Genomic DNA, 11,720 nt, shown 5'->3' with positions numbered 1-11,720 from the left:
GGAGGCCCAGCCCAGAATTGTTGTTTTTTGCCTTCTTCAGTATTTCAAAGAAATAGAATATCAAACGGAGTCCAAACGGAATGAAACCTTCGGGATCGTGATTTTCCAACCGAACGTGACCCAGGAGACTTGGACCCTACTCCAAGAAGCGCCAGAGGCGGTCACGGGGGTGGAGGGCGCCCCCCCCCCCCCCGGCGTGCCCCCCTACCTCGTGGGCCCCTCGGAGCTCCACCGACGTACTCCTTCCTCCTATATATACCTACGTATCCTCGAACAATCAGAACAGGAGCCAAAAACCTAATTCCACCGCCGCAACTTTCTGTATCCACGAGATCCCATCTTGGGGCATGTTCTGGAGCTCCGCTGGAGGGGGCATCCACCATGGAGGGCTTCTACATCATCACCATAGCCCCTCCGATGAAGTGTGAGTAGTTTACTTCAGACCTTCGGGTCCATAGCTAGTAGCTAGATGGATTCTTCTCTCTTTTTGGATCTCAATACAATGTTCTCCCCCTCTCTCGTGGAGATCTATTCGATGTACTCTTCTTTTTGCGGTGTCTTTGTTGAGACCGATGAATTGTGGGTTTATGATCTAGCTTATCTATGGAAAATATTTGATCTTCTCTGAATTCTTTTATGTATGATTGAGTTATCTTTGCAAGTCTCTTCGAATTATCTTATTTGGTTTGGCCAACTAGATTGGTAGTTCTTGCAACGGGAGAAGTGCTTAGCTTTGGGTTCAATCTTGCGGTGTCCTTACTCAGTGACAGAAAGAGTTGCAAGGCACGTATTGTATTGTTGCCATCGAGGATAACAAGATGGGGTTTTTATCATATTGCATGAATTTATCCCTCTACATCATGTCATCTTGCTTAAGGCATTACTCTGTTTTTAACTTAATACTCTAGATGCATGCTGGATAGCGGTCGATGAGTGGAGTAATAGTAGTAGATGCAGAATCGTTTCGATCTACTTGTTTTGGACGTGATGCCTATATACATGATCATCGCCTAGATATACTCATAACTATGCTCAATTCTATCAATTGCTCAACAGTAATTTGTTCACCCACCATAGAATATTTATGCTCTTGAGAGAAGCCACTAGTGAAACCTATGGCCCCCGGGTCTATTCTCATCATATTAATCTCCATCGCTTTATTTACTTGCTTTGCTTTTACTTTTTACTTTGCATCTTTATACCAAAAATACCAAAAATATTATCTCTATCAGATCTCACTCTCGTAAGTGACCGTGAAGGGATTGACAACCCCTAATCGTGTTGGTTGTGAGTAGCTATCGTTTTGTGCAGGTACGAGGGACTTGCACGTGACCTCCTACTGGATTGATACCTTGGTTCTCAAAAACTGAGGGAAATACTTACGCTACTGTGCTGCATCATCCTCTCCTCTTCGGGGAAAACCAACGCAAGCTCAAGACGTAGCATGAAGCACGGTGGCTAGCTAGTTGGGCTAGTTCGACCGATTAGCTAGGCCGTCGCCACATTTGTTTTTTCACCCCTTTTTTATCTACTTGTCGGCCGGTAAATTTAAATATCCACCGCGGCATTGCTCTGGTGTTTGGGTGCGGCAGGATTTTTAATTTTTTGATTGATGGGAGTAGGCGTGGCAGGATTTTTAATTTTTTGATTGACGGGAGCAGGCGCGGCAGCAATTAGTCACGATGACTCCGCCTGTAAAACGCACTGCTCCCTGATGTGAGAAGTCGTCGACTCGTGTTTTACCGTGGTGAAAACCAAAATATTCCCCGCTCCTCGGCTGTCTCCCTCCACCTTCCTGTAGATTGCATTGCCTTTCAGCCGTTTCTCCCCCTTTGCTTCCTCTCCCCATTGCTTCTACCTAGTGCCATGGCGGCGCGGCAGATCACGGAGTCCGAGGTGAGGTGCCTGACACAGGAGCTCCATGCCAAGGATGCGGAGCTCAGGGCCAAGGACGTGGAGCTTCGTGAGTTCAAGGAGGAGAGGAGTGCCATGCTCCTCCGTTATGCGGGGGAGTTCACAGAGCTTCAAAAGCGGTAGGCGTCCACCACAAAGATGCTCGAGGCGTCGGCGGCGTTGCTGCAGAAAGCGGGAGATACAATAGGCTGTCAGGGGAGCCTACTGGAGCGCGAGCGGGCCGATCGTGACGAGGTACAGGATCGCCTCAGCCACTTGGTGAACCGAGTTGCCACGCACGTGTTGCGGCTGCGTGATGCCTACCATCGTGCCAGCGCGACGATGCCGGCCGTCGAGCTAAACCCGTTCGACCACCCGGTCGACTTCAATGAGTTGCGGCGTCCTGACCTGGTCTCCTTCTTCACCTATATCTCCGAGGAGCTGAGCTGTCTCCGCGCGATGGTGGGGGATGAGCTGGACAAGGAGAGGTTGCGGGCTGCCATCGCCGTTGCCGGGCGAATCCTTTTAGGGCTCCGTCACCGGAATCCATTCATGCCATTGGACGCCGTCTTTGACGAGCTGGCTCTCGTCGACCGGGAGCGGGATCTGCGGGTGGTTGCACCCTGCATCACCAACGTCGTGCGCCTCGAGAAGCAGAGGGACTTTGGTGGTGTTTAGGCGCCCTCTGCATGGGCATGTCCATGTCTCGGCGCAACATGACCATTGGATCAAACTCAGACAGTGTAGATCAATCACTGTAGCACAAAGCATGTGGGTGTGTTTGGTTGCATTCTCATCTCAATATAGTTGTTTCCTCTTCGTATATTTTTGTCAACCTACTAGTGTGGACTCATGCACCCTTCATGCACTCTGCCAAACACCAAAAAGTGGGTCGAGAAGGGAACTTTTGCTCCCATCCCATGCACCCTTCATACACCCTGCCTAACACTATTCGTGCTTCATATGGTTCATGTTTCGTGGAGTACTGTAGCACCGTACTCTCCGTACACTGTGGACCTAGTTTTGTTAACAATGATCTCACCGTTCATTCTCGACCAGACAGTCGAAAAAGCGGTACTATGTTACATATAGGAGTAGTTGACATGCGCACAACATCATTTGTTATCGTCATATCTTACTAACTAGCAACAAGATTGTGTAGTACTGACGTATGAACCACTGCACATGCCTAGTAGTAGGAGTACTGTGTATGTTCAAGTGGCTGCCGTGTTTCACACTCCTCCATTGTAATCATTTTTTTTCTTCAGAAAAACAGTGGACACGCTCTACCGTGCGGATCCTCCTCCAGCCATGCACTAAATTACTCACTTTCGCCGACGTGTGGGACAGCCAGCACCTGGGTCCACCAGCCATGCACTAAATTACTCCGTAGTAGAGTGACGGTAGACTACCGCGATCGAACCACCGCAGTAATGCCCAATGAGCCATCAAATCACAAAACCCCCTCCTTTCCAGCAGTAAGTTGGACGGACGAAGCAACCATCATTTCACTCTTCTCTCTCAGCTTCCTCTCTTGAAGAAAACCCCCACTCGCTTCGCTTCTCCCTCATCTCGTTCCTCCTTTCACTCTTCTCTCTCAGCTTCCTCTCTTGGATGGACGCCGGAGCACCGGCCGACGTGATGTCTATGGCTCTAGCCAAAACCATCGAGGCTCATGGTACGAAGAAGCGCAAGCACCCCGCCGAGACTACCGCAGACAAGCTCAAAGCCATCACCCTGTCCAAGCCCCCCTCTCCGGGATCCCTCATTAAGCAAGTCCAGGTAATGTCTCTTGTTGACGATCTTTTTCTTGATCTTGATCGTGTTTTTTCATCTAACACGCAGTACTAGTACTGGTAGTACAACTTTATGGGTGATCTTGCATGTGATTTTAGTGTGCCAAATGACGGTTCTAAATTCCTCTTTTGACCAAAACATGCGAGAGGTTGACACTGATTTCTTATAGATTACTTTCAACTACTCCCTCTGTCCCAAATTTCTTGTCTTAGACTTCTCTAGATACGGATGTATCTAATACTAAAATGTGACTTGATACATCCGTATCTAGACAAATCTAAGACAAGAATTTTGGGACGGAGGGAGTACTTTATGAACATCAATGCTACCTTTGAAGAGGGTATATTTGCCCCAGTAACTTGTGTTATGGATATTGCAAGTAATCCCTCTGCTCTCATGCCTTTGAGGACATGTTCTAGTGTCTTTGTTCACTCATTTCTGTGCGTATATGTACTCATATATGGAGTATAATATAGAAAATCATCTTATATTTCTGAACGGAGGTAGTAATAAAATATGGTTTCTGTTTGAATTAGAACCAGGTCCGCGGTGGAGATGTAGTTCTCAAAGTCATGCCATGTGAACTGGAAGACCTGATGATGAGTTCTACTGCTGAACTATCCAGCTGCTGTGTCCTTGTCGCCATGTGTCCTGAACTAGTGTTTTCCTTTAGCTTTGTTGTCAGGCGTGTTCTCGAGGCTGTACTTGACCACAACAATCCTGGTTGTGCCTTCGATTACGAAGGGTGTGGTTCTTGTAAAGCTTCCCAACAAATCTGATGCGGCCTGTCTTCATCATCATGTTTATGAGTGGAAAGACCACTCTATTAGGTTCTCCAAGGTTGACAAGATGGTGATGGTGCATGTAGACATCTCACACGAAGTCCATGGCCTAGTCAGTTATGCGGGATTCATCCCGTAGGTCGGTGGCAAGAAATAGTCTGCAGAGTTACTTAGTGCAACTTTGCTTGTCTGTAGTAAATACTATTGTTCAGTACTTGATTTGTGTTTGTGAACCCTATATTGTTTATTAGTACTGCCGCTTTTTGGTGTGTGATCAGTCCTGAGAACGGTCTATGTTAATGTCTGTCCACTCAATTCAGTATGTATATTTTGAAGTATCCATATCATATTTTTTGTGAGGACGGTTTATCAATTATGGTTACAATCCAATATCTGTATGCATTGCAGGGTTTATCGCACCCACCAGGATTTCCAGTGCCATGGATGTTCGGTCCATACGATTTGTCACGACCTTTGGACTGTCCTGCTTGTGGGAGTAGGCAGGGCCCCTGCATGCCACGCGTAGTTGGACGATCAATCTTTTGTTTAGTACTTCAACATAGTGATTTCCTGGTAAGGATTCACTCGTGTCACATCAAGTAAATCTTATTGATTTACTGTCTAAATCTTATTGATTTAATGTCATGTTTTCTTTCTTTTCCTGCAATTTTACGATGCAGGTTTTGCCATGTGACATTCATCATAGAATAAACCGTTTGGTTTGCTCTACGATGGCTATTTTTGCAGGTTTCACTTCTTATGTCGTGTCAGTACTGAAGGCACTATCCATCACTTATATTACTGGAAAAAATTGGATCAGTCTGTTGTCTGAGTACAAGCTGAATCCCTATGATGAACTGCAGTTTGGTTTAACAAAAACGCCACAATTAGTCCTTCTCGCGTTTAAAAGAAATGAAGAAAAAAATTGGATCGCAGTCACGGATCCTAGTCAAGTTAGAAAGCTGATCATAGCAGACCAGACACGATCACCGCTGTCTCGCACATCGGTACCACCTTCAGCAACGGATCGAGCACCGGCAGTTGCTCTAGCACTGACAGCGGTAGCACCTTAGTTTGATTCAGCTGAGGATTAGGCACCGATCGCGTCAGCGGATCAGTCTGATCTACCGTAGGATCGGGCATCGACACCGGCACCTGCTCCGACACCGGCACCAGCTCTACAAGGAGTACCATCTCCGGCAGCAGCGGCGGCTTCGGCACCTGCACCAACACTTGCACTTGCATCTGCTCCGGCCCGTGCTGTTGCACCAGGAACAGACTGGGCTGCAGTTCGCACTTCATATACCAAATTCCTTACAAAAACCGACATGTCCACCTTCTTGGTAAGCATTGGCCGCCCAGGTGCTTCGTTCTTTTTTCTTTCCATGTTGTTTCACATGATTCACTGTGTTGATCTAACTATTTGGGCATGTCTTCTTGTTTGCAAACAGAGAATTCCTAGAGCAATGAGGGAGTCGTTCAACAATCCGGGCGACCGCAGCCAAGTTTCTCTTACCATGTGCAGCCTTGGTGTGAATGAACCTGCTCAATATACCGTAAGTACAAAGGATGGTCACATGATGATTGATGCTAAAGGATGGTCAAGGTTCAAATCTAAATCATATCTTGCCGTAGGGGATGATGTCAAAATCAAACTTTCTCAGCAAGGAGAGCTAGTCCAAATCAACTTTGAAATTCTTCAGTAGCAGCACGCAACTGCCGAGCTGATCTATCCTCCGAGAGATTTTGATGTAATAATCTGGCATGGTGAAACAAGTGTCCTGTGTGTATAAGTAGTACGACAGTATTATTTATCACATGGTATATCGTTGATAGAATTGCAACTCTGATTGCTGGTTACAAACTATCATTCGATTTCATTCCAACAGCTGTCGTGCTTTATTCAATTTTGTGTATTCGCCTTGCGACAGCATCTAAAACCAGCGTCGTACCGATCGCTTGCAATATGAAAAGCGCTGAGGTAGAACACATGGGCCCCCAAACATGCAGGGTCGGCCTGCGGCCAAAGTCCAGAACCATGAGCCTACCTGAGTATTATATTCTCAGCCGAACCCCCATAAAAAAAGTTGAACCCCCATAATGCCCGTGCGTTGCAGAGGGAGTATATTTCTCGACAAGGTGAGCCTGTGATATAAAAGATTTGTATACTTCTTTATAGAGGGAGTATCTCTCTATCAAAAAATATATTTATGTGTAACTAGTTACTCTTGTCTTTCTACTTCCTTTCGCTGATATGTGGGGCAACCGGCAACGGGTCCACGTGCCATATGCACAAATTAGAGTGCACAACTTCACGGTAGACACACCCCGGTCGTAGCGCCGCAGTAATGCCCAATGAGCCGTCAAATCACAACCCCCCCCCTTTCCAGCTCTAGCAGTAAGTTGGACGGACGAAGCGGCAATATTTCACTGGGCCTGAATCCCCTTCTCCCTCGTCTGCTTGTTCAGAGAAAAACCCCTCTCGGCGATTGCATAGGGTTTTCTCATGGAGAACCCGGTACGAATTCTTCATCCATCCCCGATAAATCCAAGTCCCTTGGTCGCAGGTAATCCTAGGATGGCAGCCGCCGCCGTTGATGCATTTTTCTTCCTACTAAATCTAGTGTGTTTCATGTGCAGTGCCAAAGTGCGAGTACCCTATAGGTTTCTGCGCCCTCGGCGAGACGCCACACTTGTTCCTTCTCATCCTAACACAGCATTTTGAAACACGCACAGTATGTTCCTAGAATCCTCTTTTCTATCCGGGAGGGTGGGTTTTTTTTGAACATGTTGTGTTCTCATATTATTTTTCCTGCAGTGTATTAGTTGCTCTGCCATAACACATGCCCTCAAGATGCTCGGCCTTGCCATAACTGAATACACTAGTTTAATGGTCACAGTGAAGACAAGCCATGGATATAAGTTCCGAGTTGGGTTCATGAACCAAGAAGATCACTGTTTTTTTATGGCCAAACTTGGATAAACTTTCTCAAGTGTTACGGACTGAAAGTTGGCGCATGAATGTTGATGGAAATAGCAGAACCTGGTCTCATCTTCATTGCGATCTTCCACCCCGACATCGTTCCAATTGTTCATCCATGTTAGTTTTGTATCTGGTTCTTGCGTGTTGCCTCGATTACTTCTTAATCCACCTATTCTGTCTAACTAATCACAATTTAACTTTAGAAGTAGCAACGAATCTCTCATGAAGATGCTACTTCTAACTAATATTTTCTTATAATTGGTGGCACGTGTAGGTTTTTTCAGAGTTAAGCAGTCTGCTCGTTTGTTACTCTGTAATAACTCGGCTGTTACTGATGGCACTGAAGTTGACTGGATCGACATCCACAAGTTCCTACACTTTATTGATCGTCTTGAGGTCCTTGTGGGGCGTTTCAATGGTGGAAGGCCACATGGGATATGTGTGCCACTGCAGCACTCATTGAACAGGTCCAACTGTGTCGAGAAACTTATGGTACGAGCTGTTTTCTATTATATATATTGTTCATAAACTATTGCTTATACACAGTTTTACAGCTGTGATCTTCTTGAAACGGGAACTGCCCAGTTCTATTGTTCCTATACAGATGCCTGACCATGGTCGGGTCAGACTTGCGCTTGGTCACAACATGATGTTTATGTCGACCTACTCAATTCCCCTTGGAGGTGAAAAGATACGTATTCATGGGTGGTCTCAAATAATGAAGGCCCGTCCATCTTGGAGAATAGGACAGAAGATTATGTTCATGCTTTTCCATGGCTCTAAAGCGAATATCGTGTTTATTGACCACGTTGCGAGATGAAGCCGCTTTCAGAAGGTTGTGGATGCGCGGGGTGGCGCCTGGGCCTTGTCCTGGGGCTTGGCGGCCTCACCCTTGGTTAACTGTAGGCAAAGTAGCATTGTTTGAGGCGTGCTTTGTACGGTTGAACCTGTATAAGTACTCATACTACTTTCAGCTTTGGTTGTTAAGTGCCCTTGCTGGTTTCAGTTAAGGTTGTTAAGTACTCCTGATGCTTTTATAGTCTGTCGTGTTTCTTCAGTCTTGTCTTCCTCCAGCCGCCAAAACCAAACCAGCGCCAACAGGGCCGACTGCTTCCACCTCCCACGGCTGGCTGCGCCTCAGCGCATGCATCGCCGCCCCACCGTCTCCTAAATCATTAACGCCGACGTCCTCCGCGCGCTTTGGTGTGCTCGCCGCGGTGGCGCCCTCTCGCGTTGTCAACATGGTCAATAAACAACAGGAATCGGCAGAAGTACATGGAGAGGATGACAGTAGGGGCCCACCACGTCAGCGTATGGAAAAATAAAATGCTTCCTCCTAGTGTTTTCCTGACATCTGGGACCCACGACATTGTGAGCGTATATAGTCAATAGACAAGAGAACAGCGAAAGATCGGCTGGCACCTAGGACGTAGCTACTCGAGCAGTATTTTTTTTGTTATTGTTGAGACGGAGCAAGGTTTGAACTGGGTTGTGGCCCGTCTAGCCCAGGCTTATATTTTATGTTCACCATGTGACCAGCCCAGCTATTTTTTCTTTGTGAAAATGAGCACAGTTTATTTTTTCTGAAGAATACCCAATCCAGGCCTACTTATTTTTCTACACCCTGATGGGCTGCAACTCTTTCAAGACGCCTGCAAATCTTGAAAGTAATATGAAATGGGTTGTAAATATAAAAACTGATGACAAATTGGCAATTACTTTATAATTTCTGAATTTTTCACATTTTAAGATTCCTATTTCACTGGGCATTAACCTAATTTAAATATATCTTCAAAGTACTTCAAATCTGGCTCAACATTTCGGTATTAAAAATAGTTTGGAACCCACAGAAATATGCGAAATTGGCCCTGGCCAACCAAAAAACGACTGCAATAAATTGCATAAGAAGTTGCCATGAGCTATATATAAATTATTAAAAAAAAGAGGGAGTGGTCTGACTTGTGGGCCTGTTTAGTTGACGCGTATGCAAGATTTTTCTAGTTATTATATAAGTCAACAAACGATTCTAGCAGACGTAACCGTTGGATGTCAATCCAACGGCCGTCGTGTTTCTTCAATCTCTGATCTTCTTGCTCCAGCCGCCAAAGCAGCGCCGGCGGGACTGCCTGCTCCCGCCTCCCGTGGACGGCTGTGCTGTCGCGCAGGCCTCAGTGCCCCCTACTAATCCCACCGCTTGCCAGGGCATCCCTCTACTCACCCACACCCCCTGTTATTCTGTGGTGACGGCAGCCTCACACCGCAGCCGAACCGGTGAACCCTCGTACTCCTCTCGGTGTGGGCTTCCACTGCCACGTCTTCCCCGGCTCCACGTCGTCCCCTTGCTAGGCCTCGCCATCGTCCACCGCCGTGGTGCTCTCGATGTGGCGTGGTCAATGTGGTCAACGACCGACTTCCATCGGAGAGTACTGTACGTGGAGAGGCTGACAGTTGGGTCCACGGCAGCCGCAAGGAAGTGCCTCCTTATTACGCGACAAATAATTATTCCTCCACCTGACAGCAGGGACCCACCAGACGGGCCACCAGTATTTCGTGAAAAAAACATTTCCCCCTGACTGCTGGGACCCACCAGATGGGCCACCGTATTTCGCAAAAAAATGTTCCCCCGCTGTCAGCTCGGACCCACCGGAAGTGCCTCATTATTATGCACAAAAAAATGAATACCCCCCTGCTAGCTAGGACCCACCTTGGTGGGAGGCTGACTTGTGGGCCTACTAAGTTGACTGGGACGGAGGCCTTTGTCAAATTTAGTCAATATATGAACGGTTCTAGCTCCAGTGACCGTACGATGTCCATCCAACGGCCATAGTGCTTCTTCAACCTCTGGTCTTCTTGCTCCAGCCGCCCAAAGCAGCGCCAGTCGTGCCGCCTGCTCCTGCCTCCCATGGTCGGCTGTGCTGCCGCGGAGGCCTCACCGCCCCCTACTACTGCCACCACTGGCCAGGCCATCCCTCTACTCACCCACACCCCCTGTTATTCTACGGTGACGGCAGGGCAGCCGAACCAGTGAACCCTTGTACTCCTCTCCGCATGTGCATCCATTGCCGCGTCTTCCCCGGCTCCGCGTCGTCCCCTTCCTAGGCCTCGCCGTCATCCACCGCCGTGGTGCTCTCAGCACGGCGTGGTCAACATGGTCAAGGAACGGCTTCCATCGGACGTGGACTGTACGTGGAGAGGCTGACAGCTGGGTCCACGGCAGCCACAAGGAAGTGCCTCCTTATTATGCACAAAATAATTATTCCTCCACCTGAAAGCGGGACCCATCAACTACATCTTCACACCCAAGGAAGTGCGTCCGGAAAAAAAACGATTCGCCCCCGTGACTGCTGGGACCCACCAGCTATATCTTCGCACGGAAGGAAGTCCGTCCGAAAAAACGATTCGCCCCCCTGACTGTTGGAACCCACCAGCTACACCTTCGCACGCAAGGAAGTGCGTCCGGGCAAAAAAAATGATTCGCCCCCCTGACTGCTGGGACCCAGCAGCTACACCTTCGCACGCAAGGAAGTGTGTCCGGGTAAAAAAAAACACAAAACGATTCGCCCCCCTAACTGCTGGGACCCACCAGCTACATCTTCGCATGCAAGGAATTGCCTGACAGTCGGGACCCACCTGGTCGAAGCGTACATAGCGTTGTCATTCTGGTTGCGAACATGTACGTACATATATACTGGTCGATGTAGAGGCGTGCACGTGTCGTAGTAGAGGCGCGTACGTGCCGTAGTAGAGGCGCGCACATAGCATGTACACGTACGTATAGCGGCCAGTGTGCAAGAAAGAAAATATGGCCACATATGTGTACATACGGGCGGGGTCTCGAACGCCTACTCGTTCATACATACGGCCAAGGCTCGTGTACATGGCTGGGTCAGAACGGAGAAACAACGTTGTTGTTGTCTTCATGGGGAGGCAACGGAATGCGTCGTGTTCATCGGGAGGCAACGAATACGTCGTCTTCATTGGGAAGCAATGGAACGCGTGGGAGCCAACCGGCTGGGTCGGAACAGAATGTGTCGTTGTTTTCATCGGGAGGGCTTGGACTGAATAGGCGATGGAAACGAGGCCTGGCATACCGCAGAACGGAGGAAACGGCCTTGTGTTCGACCGGCCACGTTCGAAACGGGATCCTGTTGATCGGGAGGGGTCTGGCGTACCGTAAAACGGAGGAAATGGACCTCCTACGGTCAAAACGGGGGTCCTGTTAATCAGGAGGGGTGTGGCGTACCGCAAAACGGACGAAACGGACC

This window comes from Triticum aestivum, chromosome 4B, assembly GCF_018294505.1.
Source record: "Triticum aestivum cultivar Chinese Spring chromosome 4B, IWGSC CS RefSeq v2.1, whole genome shotgun sequence".
NCBI lineage: Eukaryota > Viridiplantae > Streptophyta > Magnoliopsida > Poales > Poaceae > Triticum > Triticum aestivum.
The sequence above is the reverse complement of the archived record's forward strand: the minus strand, read 5'-3'. Positions refer to the sequence as shown.